Source organism: Ursus americanus, chromosome 7, assembly GCF_024610735.1.
Source record: "Ursus americanus isolate L20-20 chromosome 7, mUrsAme1.1.p, whole genome shotgun sequence".
Classification (NCBI taxonomy): domain Eukaryota; kingdom Metazoa; phylum Chordata; class Mammalia; order Carnivora; family Ursidae; genus Ursus; species Ursus americanus.
In genome coordinates, this window is record NC_142133.1 from 41,092,543 (window position 1) to 41,111,759 (window position 19,217).

The window sequence follows — 19,217 nt, forward strand, 5'->3', positions numbered from 1 at the left end:
TGAACTCTTGGGTTTTGTCAGGTGAAGACAAATGTCTTTGCATTTTAATCTTTTCTCATTGAAGTCTATTGGACCTATTTGCAAAGGAAATTTAATAATCTTACACTATTTAAAAATACTTTATTTTAGGATATCTCATCTTTTTTCATGTATCTGATTTCTACTTCCAGTAGAACTGGTCATAGTAATTTCATTTGGAATCAATTCTTTGGCCTGATTATGATTCCGCAGGTGTTATATAGTAACTTAATAATAGTTCTTAGGCAGTTAAGTCCCTAGAGCTAATTTATAGCGGAAATGCATATGGAATAATATATTACTGCTCCACTGAATTTCAAAGGAATTCGTTATGATTAATATTATTACAATAGCAATTGGAGGAAGTAATAATGATTTGCCACAAGTTATAAGGACTCATTGAACAGTTTTAATCTTACTATATTTAAACATTGAACTGCAAGTAAATTCAGCAATACTCAGTAATGAGATTTGGGACTCATAATAATGCCATTAATCATAACTAGATTTTATACATTTTATGGTAAAGAATATATGATATTTGGTGGATTTGATTTAAAATATTTTACTGATTTTTAAATTAAGCTATCTGTGTGAGATTTGAAGCCTGTGGTGATTAAGTCTTTACAAGAGCCATATTTGTTTTACATGATTGATGGGTTTAATTCTCTCTAGTGAATATTCCATATTTACACTCAAATCCAACCATTTCATACAACTAAGAGAAATAGAGTGATTTGGAGGAAAATAAACAGTGTTTCAGCTAATAAAAATATACCAACATCCACTTCTCTGTTTCTTAGCCATCGTCAGCTACTGGAGGCAACATTGAATCTGAGACAATTTTTAAAAATGAGTTCAAGTAAATGAATAGTTATTAAGTTTCTGGCTCTGTGTTAAACACTTGGGATGCAATATAAAGAGGTCAGCCTGCTCACTCTCATGGAATTCCCAATAAAGGAGATGCAGAGCCATATACAACTAAATATAATACAATGTAAAATCTGCTCTGTGAGGGGTTAGAACAAAGTAACCCAAGGAAAGAACAATTCTTTCTGCTTCAATAGTTCACAGAACACTTCATAGAAGATATAACATTTTCAGCCAGACTTGATGGATGAAAGGAATTTCAGCTGTTGGGGGTGGCACGGAAAACGTGCCAAAAATATTAGCAGAGCAATGGTGATGCTCAGGGACCACAGGGTGTGGAAAGATCTGACCCTTTCCGTATCTGCAGTCTCTTTGTGTTTCAGTTGACCTGTCTGTAAAATGTGTTAGTTCCCTGTTATTGTGATAATTTGCTCATTTCTAACAGAACTGTCACCACTGAACACAGTGAAATAGTCAAAATCACCTTGTGCTGTTGTACACATATTGTGCATTTTGACATAATATACTTATGATGATAGGATTAGAAAAAATGTAGAAAAAAGGAGTAACTTTTAACAGAAAGGAGGTAAGCAGCATTATCATTGACTGGACAAGATCATAGACTAAGTCCCATTTTAGCCAAAATTAAGAGCCACAGGAAAAGCATGTAGGAAAAATAAGAGATAAGACAGAAAAAAATGTGAAATGAGCAGACAGTAAGAAGTCAGTAGTAAGATGCACGAGCTTGACAAGAATGAGTGAGAGTAGGTCCATGGTACAAGCCAAGAGAAGTGGATCCTCAAATGATGACAAGAGTAGTAACAATGGCAAACGATGGAGAAAGAGTTAAGAAAGCCCTCCCAGATAGCTGAGCATATCCCTGAGAACTCAGTAATCCTTAAATAGCTTTGCCAAGAAAAAAGCAGGAGCAGCTCATAGTTCCGAAGAATAGTCCAGAAGCACATCGTAACAGGTCACCTCAGAGGCCTCTATAGTATCATCACATTTCAGCTCATGTCTACGTAAAGGCATGTCCACCATTGCTCTTCAGGTATTGGGATGGAATCCATTGCAAATGCAACATAACCTCACACTTAAGCAGCTGAATTTAACCAAGCATATGGCAGAAAATCATCCCTGCTTACAGTTCCAAACTCCATCCAATGCAAAGTAAAGGGAGTTATTTTTAAAAATTCTATTAACCTTCAAAGCTGAGAACATGAATATTGTACCTGAATTGAAAAGGTTAGGGGGGAAAAGTGAATCCTTTGGTAGACCAAGGCAATACACACTCATTTGCTTAATATAACACCACTTGGACCAAAACAGACTGCTGTCTAAACCTTCAGATAATACCTTTTACAAAGAGTTAAAACAAACAAAAAAACCCACTGCATTCTGCATATAGTTTAACTTGTGCCCCTGTACGAGCATTTTCACTGTAAAAAATGGGAAATATTGAGATCTGACCCAATTCCTATTACAAAAATTAAACAAATTCTTAAAAGCAGTTGCAGTCGAAAGTGCTTTCTAGAAGAGGCTCTGTCATATTTAGATTTTAACTACATGAAGTCAGGAACTTTATTTCACTATTCTTTTACTCATTGCCAATAAATAGTACCAGCTGAATAAACAGAAATGTAGATATAACATTATGAAAATAATTATACATGAAAAAGTAACCCTCAGAATATGCGTGCAACTATTTCAAAGAAATAAATTTCTGAACATTATTCTTTCCTTTCAAAAATGCTAACAAAACTCTTTCCATTCCAGTATTCCTAAGTTTGACCATAATTGGTGCCTGAGAATCAGTTGTCCTTGTATTGAAGCAAATGTAAGACAAGCTGATGATTTTAAATGTGCCAATGTTGCAGTCTCTCATAAAATATACCTTTGGTGATAAAAGTGGTGATATTTCCACACCACTGAAAGCTATAGAACATTAATTTATTGCTTCCCCAGTTTATGTTTATGTTTAAATGAAAAATGACAAATATTCCCTAACTGGTTGAGTCATATGTTTGTATCTTTACTAATATATTCAGAATGTAGTTTAGCTCTTCTAATTCTGAATAATTATAAAGCTTATCAGAAGGACAAGCAATAAAAGTCTCCTGAAAATATAAGATTTGGATTATTTAATAATAATGTCCTCTGCATTGTTAATGGTTTATTGATTGGGAATTAATGAAATGCTATCTGGAAGTACATTAGTCTATTTGAATGGAAGCAGTTCAGACTGAAACAATTACTAGGGTTAGCATACTTAGTGGCATATTCTCTTGCCTTCCTGGAAAAAGCTTTGTTATCACCATTAATACATAGTGTAATTGAGTTATTCAGAGACTGTTTGGCCTGATATCTAAATGTGCATCATTAATGAAGCTAAAATGAAGTTGAGTTGCCCAGATGTCAGGAAAACCTCATTGTTTTCCTGACAATGTCTCTCCAAATAGACTAGACAGATGTATTCACGTGCAGTCTGTTCTAGTTCATTTCAACACTTTGGAGGAGGAATACATCAGTGTGATTTAAGAATAGATCTGCATATTAGCATTTTTCTATATTAAGGAAAAAATAAAATATAAGAAGCGTGACACATGTAATTTAATGATGATTTCAGCACTAGAGGATTTATACAAGAGTCAACTGATACATAGGCTGTTCTCTGAATAATAGCCAGAAAAAAATTACTAAGTGAAAATGCACATAAATAAATTCTCTTCACTTGTTCCAAATTTTAAAAGTAGTCTTACAAGCATCAAGAAATAACAAAACTGGAGTGGAGTGATGGATGTTAACTAGACTTATTATGGTGAACATTTCACCAAATGTACAAATATGAAATCATTATGTTGTACATCTGAAACTAATGTAATGTGTGTCAATTATACCTCAATACTAAACAAACAAACAAAAATAAAAAAATAAATCTGGAGTGATTAACAACTAGAAGTGTTTGTCCCATGATTCCGCTGATCAACATGCAATTTAAAGGGTAAATGTGTAAGTATAATGATTAGGAGAGTGAAGTGGATTTGAGTCTTTTTTTTTTTTTTAAGATTTTATTTATTTATTTGACAGAGAGACAGCCAGTGAGAGAGGACACACAAGCAGGGTGAGTGGGAGAGGAAGAAGCAGGCTCCCAGCGGAGCCAACCAGGCGCCCCTGGATTTGAGTCTTAACTTCCGCTAAAAGTAGCCTCCTTCCATTCACTTTTTAAGACATCCCACTCTATCCACAAGCACAATTTCTTTTCAGCTCTACTTTCCATAATGAGAAGGTATTTTCTCAATTAATTACAGGAAAACAGGTCACTGCACTACATCTTCTTTCTATTCCAAATAATTTTTTCTGGGCTTTTCTCTCACAGCAGGGAAGGCATAATTTAAGAATGTTGAGGTAAGAAATACTGTTTTACTTTGTAAAATAACAAGAAAATGTATTAGCTTTCATGGAGATTCTATTCAAATTTTAAATCTAACTTTAAAAATTACAAGAAGATTCTTTATCTTCAATGCATTAATTTACCCTTTAATCTAGGGCAGATTTGGATTTATCATATTTGGCTTCCCTTTCCAGAGGGTTTTAAACTGATTTTTTAAAAAGATTTTATTTATTCATTTGACAGAGAGAGTGAGAGAGCACAAGCAGGGGGAGCAGGAGAGGCAGAGGGAGAAGCAGGCTTCCCACTGAGCAGGGAGCCTCATGTAGGCTCGATCCCAGGACCCTGAGATCATGACCTGAGCCAAAGGCAGACGCTTAACCGACTGAGCCACCCAGCTGCTCCTAAACTGATTTAATAGTATTTCAGGGTCCACTGCTGGAAAAGTGAATTCACTGAGAAAATGACTATAAATACACTCCCGTTCCTATTAACAGGATGAGAAGGCTTGAATATGAGAAGTAATAATCCAAGTTTTTCACAATGGCACACAGTCATATGGTTTTCAAAACATAGATGCTTATGATATGACTTTCCTAATTCAGCCATTTAGCTTCGTTTTCCCTCAAGAAGATATATGCTTTTATTTTAATTGGACTCAAATCGTCTGTTGTTGTTGGTTCCAATTTCAGCTATTCTTAGCTGTAAGCCTTGAGTGTCTCTGAGACAATAAGATCAGCTTTAACACTTGATATGACTCACAAGGTGGCAAAGATATGTTTTATTAAGTACAAAATTCCATGGGATGAAACATTTCCCCTCCCGTTCCCTTAATATAACATCAAATATTTACAGAGAAACTAACCACATGCACCCAGTGCTGAGGCAGAGGGCCTGTGCCATAACTATAGGGCCAAATTTCTTGTGACAATCTCTTCGCAAGAACGCAGAATGCAAACCAGAAAAAAATTGTTATAGAATCTCTTGAGTGATGAAAGGTACAAGGCTGACTCTGTGGCTCTCTGGCATTGGGTGTTGATAGATTTTCCAACTCAAAGGTGGAAACTGAGCCTTATAATCATCTGATAGGACAAACCTTGTAATGTATCCACCCTTACCCAGAGGAGGAAATCTTATAATGAAAAATTTAATGCTTGAATTAGAACATTTTATCCTCCTACCTCAACCAGTTTTATAGTTGTTTAAATACTAAATACCACGAGAAATAAACTCAGCACCCATTTCCATGCAAGATACAATGAGCCTCTGCAGCCTCACCCTGCCCCTGCCCCCAGCCTCCAGAACCCATGAACCACACCTATGTTCTTGGTTTTATTTGAATTAAACAAACAGATCTTGGCTTGCTTTCATGTTTCACCAAATGTAAGATAAAACTATTCCTCTAAACTGCTACTACATCTAGAACGGAATGATCCTAGACCAGGGATTGGTAAGACTTTTCTGTGAAGGGCCAGATAGTAAATATTTTAGGTTTCGCGGGCCAGATGGCTTCTGTTGAAACTACTTAACTATGCCATTGTAGCATGGAAGCAGCCATAAGCAAAAAGTAAATGAAAGGGCATGGCTATGTTCCAAATAAAAATTATATACAAAAACAGACGGTGAGCTAGATTTGGCCTGCAGGACATGGATTTCTAACTAAGATGCAAACTGAACCTCATAAGGCCTGATGTTATTTTCTTGATTGGCTAATGGGATCTGAGGAAATCTTACCATTCAACCAGCTGTTATAGTCCTCTTTTGCTTTTGCTTTCTGGGATGCAGAACTCAAAACCCTCTATGAGGGTCTCAGGATCTCTTTATTACCAAGTCTCTATATAATCATCAGTTTCTCAACTAAACCAAAGCTTCTGGATCAGAAAGTTCACATCCATGAAACAGGAGGAGATGGCAGTGTGAAAAGATTCCACTCAGGTGGAGAACCTCAAGACATATCTAAGGATCCAGTTAAAAAATAAACACTATTTAGTAATTTCGGTCAGTGGTTCTGAAGCCTTAGCAAGTATAAGAATTGCCTGAGATGTTGCTAAAACTGTAGTCATCATATTCTCACTTCCTAGATACTGCAATTCAGTATGTTAAAAAAAAAAAATCCTGAACTTTTATCGAGCCACCCAAGCAATTTGGATAAAAATGATTCACAGGTTATGCTTTGGGATTTATTACCTAGTCACCAAAACTGATGAATAGGTAGAAACTCTGTAAGAACTTATGCTATGTGCTTTGGAAACACGCAAAGATTCTAAGTTCTAGAGGATTATCCTGTAATCAAAGACAAATGAAGATGGATATTTCCATCCATAAGGACTAATGTCAAGTGAGCCATACCTTAGTGAGGGAATTCTTACACTGCCTCAGATACCCTTGAAAATAAAGAACGGCAAGTGATTTGGAAGATGTGCTTTATACAATCACTTCCCTTATCCTCCCTTTTACTGAACCCTGGAAGGGAAGTATCAGTATGCTACCTTCTGGTAAACATGACTAAAGCTTGATCTAAAGCTACATATACAACCCATGCCTTCGAGTTGTGGAGAAGAATTTTTGAAGGTGTGTTCTAAGGAACAGTAGTCCTATAGGATATTAACAGGTATTACGTGAAAGAAGAATTACATGGTTAGATAGGAAGGTAGAATATGCAGTTTTCCTCAGACTTTTTATTCTTGAAATCTCCTCAAGTGCCTACTGCCCCAGTAAGTATCTTGCTAGACTAGTTTTCAAGGCTTATTGCTAGGAAAATTATCCCGTAGAGGGTGAAGAACCCAAGGTGGACTGTCCTTGGTGCTGAAAGGGAACCTTGGAAGTAGTGGTCACATTTCTAGCGTTTTTCCAACTGCCTCTTTTCTAGAATGGTGAACTGTTTGCTGACTACATCAGAGTCATCACACCTCTAAGTGGCGAGTGTCCCTTTGGCAAATTATGATTTGTTACCTGGTGCTAAAATTTGAAATTTCAAATCTTCCCCTAATTTTTACCCAATGTATTCCATTAAAATACTCTTTAGGATACTCTTGGTAAGCTCTCAAATTTTAAAATTATATCATGTGTTGGTCACAATACGAAATTAAAAATAAATGTCATAGTGAAGATAATTGCAATTTGAATATAGAGATCTAGCAATATTTTTCTTCCTAGAAAAATATTAAAAAGAAGAAGGCACCATAAATAGAGAAAAAAACAAAACAAAACAAAACTCCACATCAACATTAGAGGTGGGGCATAAGGGCTGCTACCTAAATAATATCACAAATATCAAAACATTGATGGTAAAAGAAGAAGATAGAAGATGTAAGAGACATCATTCACCCCTTAAAAATAAGTTTTGGGGGCGCCTGGGTAGCACAGTCATTAAGCGTCTGCCTTCGGCTCAGGGCGTGATCCTGGCGTTCTGGGATCGAGTCCCACACCGGGCTCCTCGGCTGGGAGCCTGCTTCTTCCTCTCCCTCTCCCCTGCTGTGTTCCCCCTCTCGCTGGCTGTCTCTCTGTCACATAAATAAATAAAATCTTTTAAAAAAATAAAGTTTTGTTCCTTTAAAAGTGCACACAAGAGATCTAGGAAAAACAAAGCTACACCCCTTAATTTAAATAGGTAAGAGATAGAGAAGAGGGTAGTACATGAAACAGATAAAGCACACGCCTACTGGGGGGAAAAAATGAAACAGTATGTATGAACAACATACATAATAGGCTGTCCTAAGTATTTCATGTTGGCTACACAGAATTTAAAGACAGTGTGTGATGCAGCTCTTCCTTTATCTTGGTAGCCTGTGGAGTATGACTATAATGGTAAGGTGCAGTGGTATACCAAAAAATGTATGTGGGGGGGGGGTCCACATCTCAGGCAGGAAAGACTATTTTACGACTTAAATTGTTTTGAATGTTAGTGCATGATGATTTGAAAAAGGTAAACATTTTTTTTTATTATTTTAAAAATCTCTACAGATGATGTATCCCATTATTGCCTGCACTTGGGGCAGACCACTTGCACTGTTATCACCTTATTACCTGTGGTTTACTGTGTATTAGAAATGAAAATATGGCCAAACAGAAAACTAGCTATTGGAAATTGCCTGATGCCACATTGACTACCCTAGACTACAAGCAATAAGAACATGAAAATAAAATTATTTCAGTAGGACTGCCCACACTACATCTTCCTCTCCATCCTTCTAAAGACCAGCCAGTAGGAAACTAAGCCAATTCTAACATATTCAAAGAGGGAATAATATATCATATTAGAAAAAGTTATAGATTATTTTGTATTATGAATAAATGTTCCAAATATATTGATTCAGTATAACAATGTTACAACAGAGAATTCACAGTATGATCATCAATTTGTTAAAAAATACAAATTAGTGACCATACTATAAATTCTCCATTGTATATGAAATGCTATATATAATATTTAATATGCAATATTATATATTATCTGTGCATGAGCAATGGAATTACATGAGATTTTAATTTTTCTATTTTATGATTTTCTATTTTTGAACTTTATAAAAATAAAGATTATTATTATTATTAGAAAAAGTTGAAATTTTAGATGTATAAGTTGTTCCATCTAAAAGAACACTAAAGCAGTATGGACTTGCACAATCTCTTTATTGATGATTTCTAGTGTCAAAAATTATATCATAAAAATATGGCCAGCTATTTGTGGTATTTTCATCATAAATACTCACATTAGTACTCTCTCTCTCTCTCTTTCTGATACACACACACACACAAGAATACCAGGTATCCTTTTCAAGATCACGGTTATTTAACAATCATTTCCTGACGGTCAAGGTACTGTAAAGGTTAAAAGAACTCTAGAGCCACATAATAAAAGTTTTAAAATTGACTACATTTCCTGGATATGTAAGCATATGCAAGACTTTTTCCTTTAAAATAAAATCTCTATAAGTTTATAAACAAATCTCTTGAAATATCTGAACTTATATCATTCTTACGAGGTTTAAATTGAGAAGTATATGTAAAGTGCTTAGTAGAATGTTTGGCATGTTGTAAACAATAAATGCACACCATTTTTATTGAATAATGACTATGCATAATATATTGTGCTGGGACTGTGGGAAAAATAAAAGTAATACAAGATGATTTATTTTTCCAGTGGGATTTTAGAATCAATATTTGTGAAAGATTAGAGAGAATGCAAAATCCTATATTCAATTTGCCTATCAGTATCCATGGTGCAAATATATTAACTCATTACAAATTTTCATTTTTATATATATCAATAGTAGGATAAAAACATTTCCCCTTACTGGATGGTATAATATATTGACTTTTCTGATCATCTAACATTAAGAGGCAGTGGTGTTTATTTTCAGGTGGCATGTGTGAATACATATTTATTTAATATAATTGGAAATCTTTGGGCAGCGAGGAGATGCTGCCCAAACATAAATTTCACAAATATGCTAGCTTGCCAACATTTATACATCAAGAAAATAACCTATTTTTGTAATTCCAGACCTGTCTCTGCCCATGTGAGAAATAAATCAAGGAATGGCTATCTTAAGTGACTTTTCAGAATCTAATTACTTATGTTCCTTTTGAGAGAGGTGTGTAGCTGAGTGGTCCTCAGGAAATGGGCCTTGGCCATCTGCAAGGTTTGGGCCCTTGGACAGTCTTGTTCTTTTCCAGAGCATGGAGAAGGGGTGGAAAAGGAGTTGGGTGGTTATGGCTGAAGTGACGAAACAATGCATCCCCATGTAATTCTGTTCTTTGTTGATACATCTCTCCTATGTTTTGATGACAGTCACAAAACATTAACAACTATTTGCAGAAAGTAGATCAATATATGTTCTCGACGACTGGGGCAATTCAGACAAAGATTAAAGAGTGGCTAGATAGCTAGATAGGTATTCAGTGACAGTTCGTCCTCTGATTTGAAAGGTTAAGGTTACATAAATAAAGTTCTACTTTTGCCTCTGCTACATGAAATTTATGAGATCCTATAGATTTTCTTGACTTCTTCTCTTTTAAATAACGTTTTAGTTTCCTACCATGGGAAATAGTTTGAACAGCTATCATTATCCTGAAATCTGCTCAAATATCAGAGCTTCAGAGATGAGTTTGAGCTGACCATAATTAATTTTTAAAACTCTTGGCAAAGTAATCATCCTTAAGACTCTCCAATTTTCCACCACCTCTCAATAAAGAATTTTTTTCATCTGGAAATCCTCAAGTGTGAATTAATATCTCTGAATTGCAGAGAAGTAAACAAACTATGCCAAAACATGTTTAAAACAAGAACTAAATATAGAAATGTGGATCAAAATACTTCCTAATGTTTTGCAGTGTAGACTTTTAATTAACAATGATGGTGATCTTCATTCCATAACAGCTTGAAACAATGAACCATATTAGCAAATCTTGAAGGATATGAAATTGACATGGTGTCCCCCTGGAAAGAATTACCTCCCAGTCTTATTGCATTATTATTAAAAGCAACAATTTTTAGGTACACCTAAATATCATTTAGTTGGTGAATTATCCAACTACTTAAGTTATATTCTACTGAAATTAAAGAATCAATGTTCCTACAAACACAGTCTAATATATTCTACATTTTTATGGAAATAATTCCCATTAATTACCATTTTACTGTTACTTGTATCTGTGAGGCGAATTGAAAAATAATTAAAGATTTTTAGTTTGGTATTCCAGGAAATGCTCTGAGCTTTTTAAATCCAAAGTGGAATTACTACTATAAAATCCTGACATTTTTAAGTTTAGGTACATAAAATACTTTTTTTTTTATGTGTGAAATTGTTCTTACTAAATTGACCTTATATTTGTTGAAAAATAATCGTGCTCACATTATAAATGTGCTGCCAATTCAGAAGTAAACATTAAACATTTGAAGACATTACCTCCAACAGAAATTCTTGGTTAAATGTAGGAAATGTAAGAAAAATCTAAAGAAAGGATTTGTTTAATGACAAAAATGCAACAATTTTACACATTTTTTCTCCAAGAATTGCAACAATTATTAGGCCCTCAACCAGTTTGTGCAAAAATAACTAAGAAGGTCAGTTTCTCTCTCTTTTCTTTATAATAATTTTTTATTATGTTATGTTAGTCACCATACAGTATATCCTTAGTTTTTGATGTAATGTTCCATGACTCATTATTTGCGTATAACACCCAATGTGAATGTTAGTTTCTCAATTCAGGGACAAAACATCATAAACATGCCTTTTGCAATTAACAGAAATGGATTCTGCATATGAGCAGGAAGAAAACATTTGCCTACAACCCACCTTTTGGTAATTTTTTAAGTCATTGGCTCCACAAGATTGAATTGGTTGAATGGAAAATCACAGTTTCCAGTTGAAGCTAGTGACCTCCATGTACAGGCGACCTCAGTCTGGCTTGTGACTCTTCCCTTTCTTCCAGCAGTGCCATTTAGCCAGAGAAAGGTCCCCTTGTTACTTTCTAACAGTCCTAGGTCTTCTTGTTACTTCCTTACACTCTCCTAAAATCCCTAAAAATAGTTAAAGCAGCACCGTGGGAGTAAGGTAGTTAGGAAAGAGAAGCAAGGTTCCCTTCCTGAAGTTCACCATGTTCTAGGCCCAATACACCTTTTCCACAGGTTAATAGGAGGACAAGGGCCTTTGCACCTTACTGACCTTCTGTTTGTGGGTCTTCCTCAATACAACTTATTTTAAGCCAAATCTATGTTTTCCAGTGTATGTGTGCCTGGAAGGGTAAGGGCAGTGCCTATATTCCTTGTACATCAATGTGACTACCAATTTAGACATTAAAATCCCTAAGTTGCTATCATGTTAAGAAATAGTAAGACCTATATATGCCAATAAAGAGGATTTTTTTAGAACAATAAAAAATGGTTCATGAGAGATTTGTAGATTTGTAGTATTTTCTTCTCTAATTAACATTCACCTTTTAAAATGTGAAACATTTTGCCACTTATTTTCCACAAGTTCTTAACATGTTCCTGCATTACTCTGAATACATTCTAAGGGACATGGTGATTTGATCACCAGTGGCCAGGATTGGCTGCCATCACTAAAAAACATCAATGTAATAGACTTCCTTCATTTTACCCTTAGCCAGAATAGTTAGGAAAAGAGCATCCTGGGTAACCTACACAGTCAAACACAGAGACCTATAAGAAATGGAATGTATATTGGATCAACACTCTAAGAAACAATTTTGTATTAGTGGGATAACTTCGGATTCCTGACCTTCAGTTTTTTCATTTCTAAAATGAGGGTTTATAACTGCTTAAGGACAAAAGCCTATTTTGGCTCTCAGACACTGGTTGATACATAATACAAATACACGCGTATCTGATTTTCAAAAAATTTTAGTTCAATAATATAATTTCAAACTTTGCTTACGGCAGTTTAACCTTTGATAAATTAGCAGGGATATTAGAATATGACATAACCTTAGGATCATTAGTATGAAATTACCTTTATTTATTTATTTATTTATTTATTTATTTGCCACAGAATTAGGAGTACAGACATTGTGGGAAATGGACCAAATTTATGTCATAATTATAAATATTCTGGACCTCTTTTTCGTAGCACATGATTCCTAGTGAATTCTACAGATCAAGTATCCACATGGCAGTTTCTTTTACCCTTGGTATTCTTTACCTTGGTTTTTCTCTAAATTCTATTTTTGCAGTCTTTTACTTTTCTTCATCAATCCTCAAAACTTTGTTAACTATTAAGGTTGCAAAGTAAAACAACCATAGCTCTTATTTGAACATGGATTATCTTTGCAATTACCTATTTCTTCAATGAAGTCCTTCTAATCTATTGGGATAATTTTTTGGTTCTGGTATTTTTCTCCTCGCTGTAGTTCATATACATTAGAGATAACCATACTATGCTAAATGCATGCATATATGTTGACTCTAAGCCCTATCATAGTCTTACAGAGTCTCTAACTTCGGTTCACAGACGAGTGACTTGAGGCTTAGAGTGGTAAACAATTTGTGTAAGGAAGGGCATACTTCAAAACTGAGAGGTTGAACATGATTTTGACATCACTACCAAATCACTAGTGATTTGAGAGAGAATAACCAAATGAAAATATTGGAGAGGACAGTTTTGTAAAAGACAGTTTATACAAGATCAGATACATACCAAGATTATAATACAAAATAGTGATATATTATCAGATAAATGGATAGTGGCGGTTATAAATGCTGCACATTTATGATCTCATATAATCATATGGCCTCCCCTCCCCCATCTCTTAGTTTTTGTTGGTTATATAGTAATATGCTGCCTAGATTAATAAATTCAGATATAAGGAAGTATAATGAAAATATTTAGAATTATGCTAATAACCAACAAAAGAGTATTTTTCCCTCTTGAAAGAGGGACTGGATATAAAGTGTTGAACTTGAGAGCTGAAATAACCTTTACTATTCACATTTTTTAACTTGTGAATGTATTAACTTTTTAAATCAAATTAAATGAAATAAGTCTATGAATAAGCTCATAGTATATTAGAATAATATAATTGAAATTTTTGTTGAAATGAATTATTTTCTAGTGTAATATGAAATAAAATATTATTACCAAAATAGGCAAGATATCTAAAAAAAAAAAGGCAACATAATGGAAGAAATGCCAGAAGATATTAAAAGTTAGCTCATTCAATACATCAAGGCACGGGTAATTGCAATGGTACTTGAATACTATGAGAGCATTTTTAAAAATGTCAAACTTCCCAATATATTTTTAAATGCCATCCTGACTCTGAAACCAAAAGTCGATTAAAAATTAGTGTACATACACACACACACACACATACTCACCCTCAGATCAGTCCCAATCACAGATACACATGGAAAATCCAATTTAGAATTTTAACAAGATTTTAGCAGTATATTAAAATATAAAACACATAATCATTTTCTCTTTCTTTTAAGAATGTCAAAACACTTCTGTATAAATATTATTTAATAGATCAAAGAATGAAAATTTTAGTTATTATCTTAAAGTAAAAAATGTATTTAAAAATTCAATTATCATTCTTGAAAGAATAATTATCACTAAGGGTGGATTTTTAAAATATAATTAAAAGAACAATTATATATGTTACAAACCAAAGGTCAACATTAAATTAAGGAGTAAAACCCCAGATGCTTTCTTCTTAAGTGAAGGGTTTGATGATCTTTAGTTTCATTATTATTCACTGTTCTAGAAATCATGGCCAATGCAAATCACCATGACAAAGATGGAAGTATAAATTTTGGAAAGGAGGGAAAAAAGTACACCACACATCCATACTCACAACTGTACCCACCCAGAAAAAGTAGGAGAAATCCGAAAAAAGATTTATTGATATAGTAATTAATTAAAATACATCCCTCATTAGAAAATGGGCAAATAACATGATCAGGCAACAAAGAAAATAAACACATGTGACCAAGAACACTTTAATAAAACATTTTGATTTAGAAATAACCAAAGAAATTCAAATAAACAATGAATTTCATTTTTTCCTATAAAACTAGAAGGCACGTTTTATGTGCTGACTAAACTATAAAGTAAAACTAGAAAAAGCATCATATTTTTTGAGGAGGAAGGAAAAGGAGAAAGTAAGGTGGAGAAATTTCATTTTATGTTTCTAAAGCCTTAGGATTGTGCATAACTAATTGATACAGCTGTTCCATATTTCCAACATATCACAAAGAAGTACTCATAATATTGGTAAAATCCAATAGCATTTTGGATAAGAGAAATAATGATAAATCAAATTTCATGGAAATAGACAGAATTGATCTGGAATTAAAAAGTAAACCCTATAAGCCAAACAACATGAATGACTATAGCTATGACCAGAACAATTCAATTTATTTGGAGGTAGAGTAGGGATAACAACATTTTAAGCAAGAAACAATCCAGCTAGGCATATATTTATGATTTATTAGCATTTCCTTGGCTACATATAAAAAGAGAAATTTAGAGGAAATAATTTTATGATGAATTCCAGGTCTACCACAATATAATATTCTATAATATCCAAAGTCAGAACATTTGAAATTTTCCTCTGATACTTCTATATCATCCTCCAACAGGAGTGTTGAAATTTAACGATTTTTTTCCCTCTGTGCCTAAGTCAAACTCGATAATGTTACAGGCATCTGTACTGCCCTTCATATATTAAAATTGTTTGATAAATTGAAAATGAAAATAAATGTATGTTTTTAGAATGGTCTGAGTAATGCAAATATTGGGAAAAAAGAAATATACCAAATTGTTAAACTGTATTTCTAACCTAGGGCAGTCAAGAAAGAGGAGTAATTTAAACTTAAATTGAGCAAAAGAAAATAATAAAAATTAGGACAGAAATTCATGAAGTTGAAAACAGGAAAACAAAAGAGAAAATCGATGAAACCAAAAGCTAGATCTTTGAGCAGATCCATAAAATTGATATACCTATAGCCAAGCTAACCAAGAAGAAAAGGAGAGAACACACATATTACAAATGCCATGAAATGAAAAAGGGATCCTCACTTCTCATCCCATGGACATTCGAAGGATAATAAAGCAATACTATGAATGACTTTATACCCACAAATTTGATAACTTAGATTAAGTGAACCAATTCTTTGAGAGATACAAACAACTACAATTTAAACAAGGAGAATAGGCCTATAGCCACAAAAGAAATTGAATCAATGATTAATAACCTTCCATTAGCCCCAGATGGTTTCATTGATGAATTCTACAAACATTTAAGGAAAAAATGATACTAAGTCTCCATAAGCTATTTCAGAAAACAGAAAATAGAGGGACCACTTCCTAATGCCTCCTACAAGGCCAATATTATCCTGATGCTAAAATGAAATTTAGATATTATAAAAAAGGAAAAGAAAATTACAGACCGATATCTCTCATAAACATAGAGGCAAAAATAATAAAATATCAGCAAATTAAATTCAACGGTGTATAAAAAGAACTATACCCCCTGACCAAGGCGGATGAATTTCAGCTATGCAGGGCTGGTTCAACATTCAAAAATCAATTAATGTAATCTAGCACATCAAGAGGATAAAGAAGAAAAAGTCATATGATCGTATTAATTGATGTATGGTCTGAGTATAAATATCTTTAATGTCTAAGCATTCACTTTGGAGCTACTTAATGAAAATTGTTTTTGTGTTTTAGGACTTGAAGTAAATGCATATTTGCATACTTAGCTCTTAGAATTATCACAGTTTGCAAATCAAAAACCATTATTCACAACTGACTTGGCTTTCATGTACTTGAGCTTATATTTGAGTAATGTTTGACCCTACCACTTGAATATTTTGATAAGCATTTCAAATAAAAACTATGTTATAACTGTAAAATACATAATACTTAAAAACAAATTTGTGTAAGCAAAAATATTTGATAAAATGTCACTATTATATGAATTATTGTTGCTCACTTGGGACAACAATAAACTATGCAAATACAGGTACTAAGTATCATCTGGATATGTACATCAATAAAATAGGAACGATATCTAAAATTGCTTTTGTACAAGTTCATCACACCAGGTTCTTAGGGATGGCTGGAATCAGATACCCAGAGCCCAGCTTTAAAATCAAATTGTAAAGTGGTTTCCCAGAAGCAACTCAAGTGGTAAGAGTAGGCCTTAAATTGACAGGGCTATGCACAAGAAATAGAAGGAGGCAGAGGAGAATTTGGGGGAGGGGAGGGAAGGAGGAGAAAGGCAAGAGAAGAGGTTGGATTGGAAGTAATTGTAAGTATCCTTGAGTCTCTTTTGTATTTTGAGATTCTGCCCTCATATTTATGGCTCACTTGGTACTACAAGGGAAAAATCACTGTATCCTTTTCAGAACCTTCCAAACATGCATAAGCCTCTCCCACGTCTAAAACACAAGCAAACAATTCCTTTGTTGCAAACACATTGCAACAAGAAAATCCCTCAACTCTGTATCTTCCTTTTGAAACTGTTTTTTTTTTTCTCTCTCTCTCTCTCCCTCCTTCCTTTGTAACTAATTTTCTTGGAAATGTTGCCATTTTCTCATCTTTCATTTGCTTCTTTATCTCACTAGAATCTTTTCCCATCAAATTTGCTCTACAGCAAATAGCAGTGTCATGCTTTCAATGACAATCTAATTACCATTTCCAATACAATTTTTTCAATTCTTATGCAACATTTTATATAGTTTGACACTGTTGATTAATCTTCTTTAGGGATGCTTAATAACATTCTCTGCTGGTTTTCCTCCCATTTCTCTGACGACTTTTCAGATTGCCTTCATTGGCTTCTTTTTTACCTGGGTCCTTAAATATTCCCCCAATCTACCTACCCAGCCTTCTTAATTTTTTTTTCTAACATATTTCCTTGCATAATAACATACATATTTTGGCTTCTACACCTACCAACTCACCTATTTACCAAATAAGTGAATTTATAAATGAATTAACTGGCTGTTAAGTCTCTATTTCTATCACATATCATCTATGAATCTCCTACATGCTTTACAATCTTCTACATAGCCCTATATTTTACCCTAATATGCCTCTCTCCTGTCAGAGTAAGTGCCTCTTCTTGCATTTCTTTTCATTTTCAGAAGCACAACTATGCATCTGTTCAACCAAATCAGTAATAGGGAGCTTATTTCTGACATTTTCCTCCATCTCATGCTCCAACTTCAATTAGGCATAAAGTTTTCCAGATTTTATCCCTTAAATGTGTCTCTGATCTATTCCTCTCTAGTTGCAAAGTCTGTCAATTCAGATTCTAATAACTTTGTATATAGTTCCACCAACCAATCTATTCTATGTAACTTAATTGGTTTGACTTCTCGATGTGGCAGTTTTGATCATGTCACTTCCAACCTAAGGCCATTCAGGAATTCCTCAGTGCCTGTAGAACACGTTTTGATCTCCTTAATATTGTTGGGATGTGGGCCTGGGCCCTTTTTGACCTGCTGCACACTTCCTGCTTTAATCTTCACAAATAACCTTTCTATCACAAAGCCTATGTTTCACCACACAAAATAATTTGCAATTACTCCAAATAGCCATGGTTACAATAAGTTGTGCCTTTGCCCATGACAATCTCTTTTTAGAATATTCTACCTACATATATGCTTTTGTCAAATTCCTACTAATTTTTAAGGCTTACATTACATTTCCTTTGAGAAGCAGATCCCCATCAGGGCTTTTTTTTTTTTTTTTTTTTTTTTTTTTTTTTTAAACACATTGTAAATACTGATATTATAACACTTGGTACATTCACCCTCAGAATATTGGACTCTAAGTGAACAGTCACTATGTCTTATTTGTATCTTTATTCCTAGTTCTTAGCTCAGTGTCAGAAGCATAGTAGTTATTTAACAAGTATGAAGACAAATGAATGTTGACTGAGGACTGACACATTGTCATTTATTTATTTGCTTAAAAAGGCAATAAGGGAGAATTAAAAGATTAAAGATGTAAGTATGCAGAATGAAAAAAGTCAAATGTCAGTTACACCATTCATCCATCACTAATATTTTGGTGCATATTCAGGCATTTATTTCTGCAAAACTTACATAAGAAAGAGATACTGCTCACATGGCATATGTAAAAACTATCCAATTCACTGCTGGCAATCAAATAAGTATAAATTAAAATAGCATTGGGAACTCTTTTAAAATCTGGCAATGAATCTAAAATCTAATAATACATAGGGTTGGTAAAATGTAAATATAAAAAGTAGATAAAGTACAAAAATCAAATTGGCAAAGTACATAAAACAAAATTAATCAATCTTTCTCTTTTATGTGTTCTCTCTCTGCTCCTCTCCATGTCTGTCTGTCTGTCTGTCTATCTATCTATCTATCTATCTATCTATCTATCTATCTATCTATCATCATCATCTTCTCTCACTTGACATGTATATCTACAGT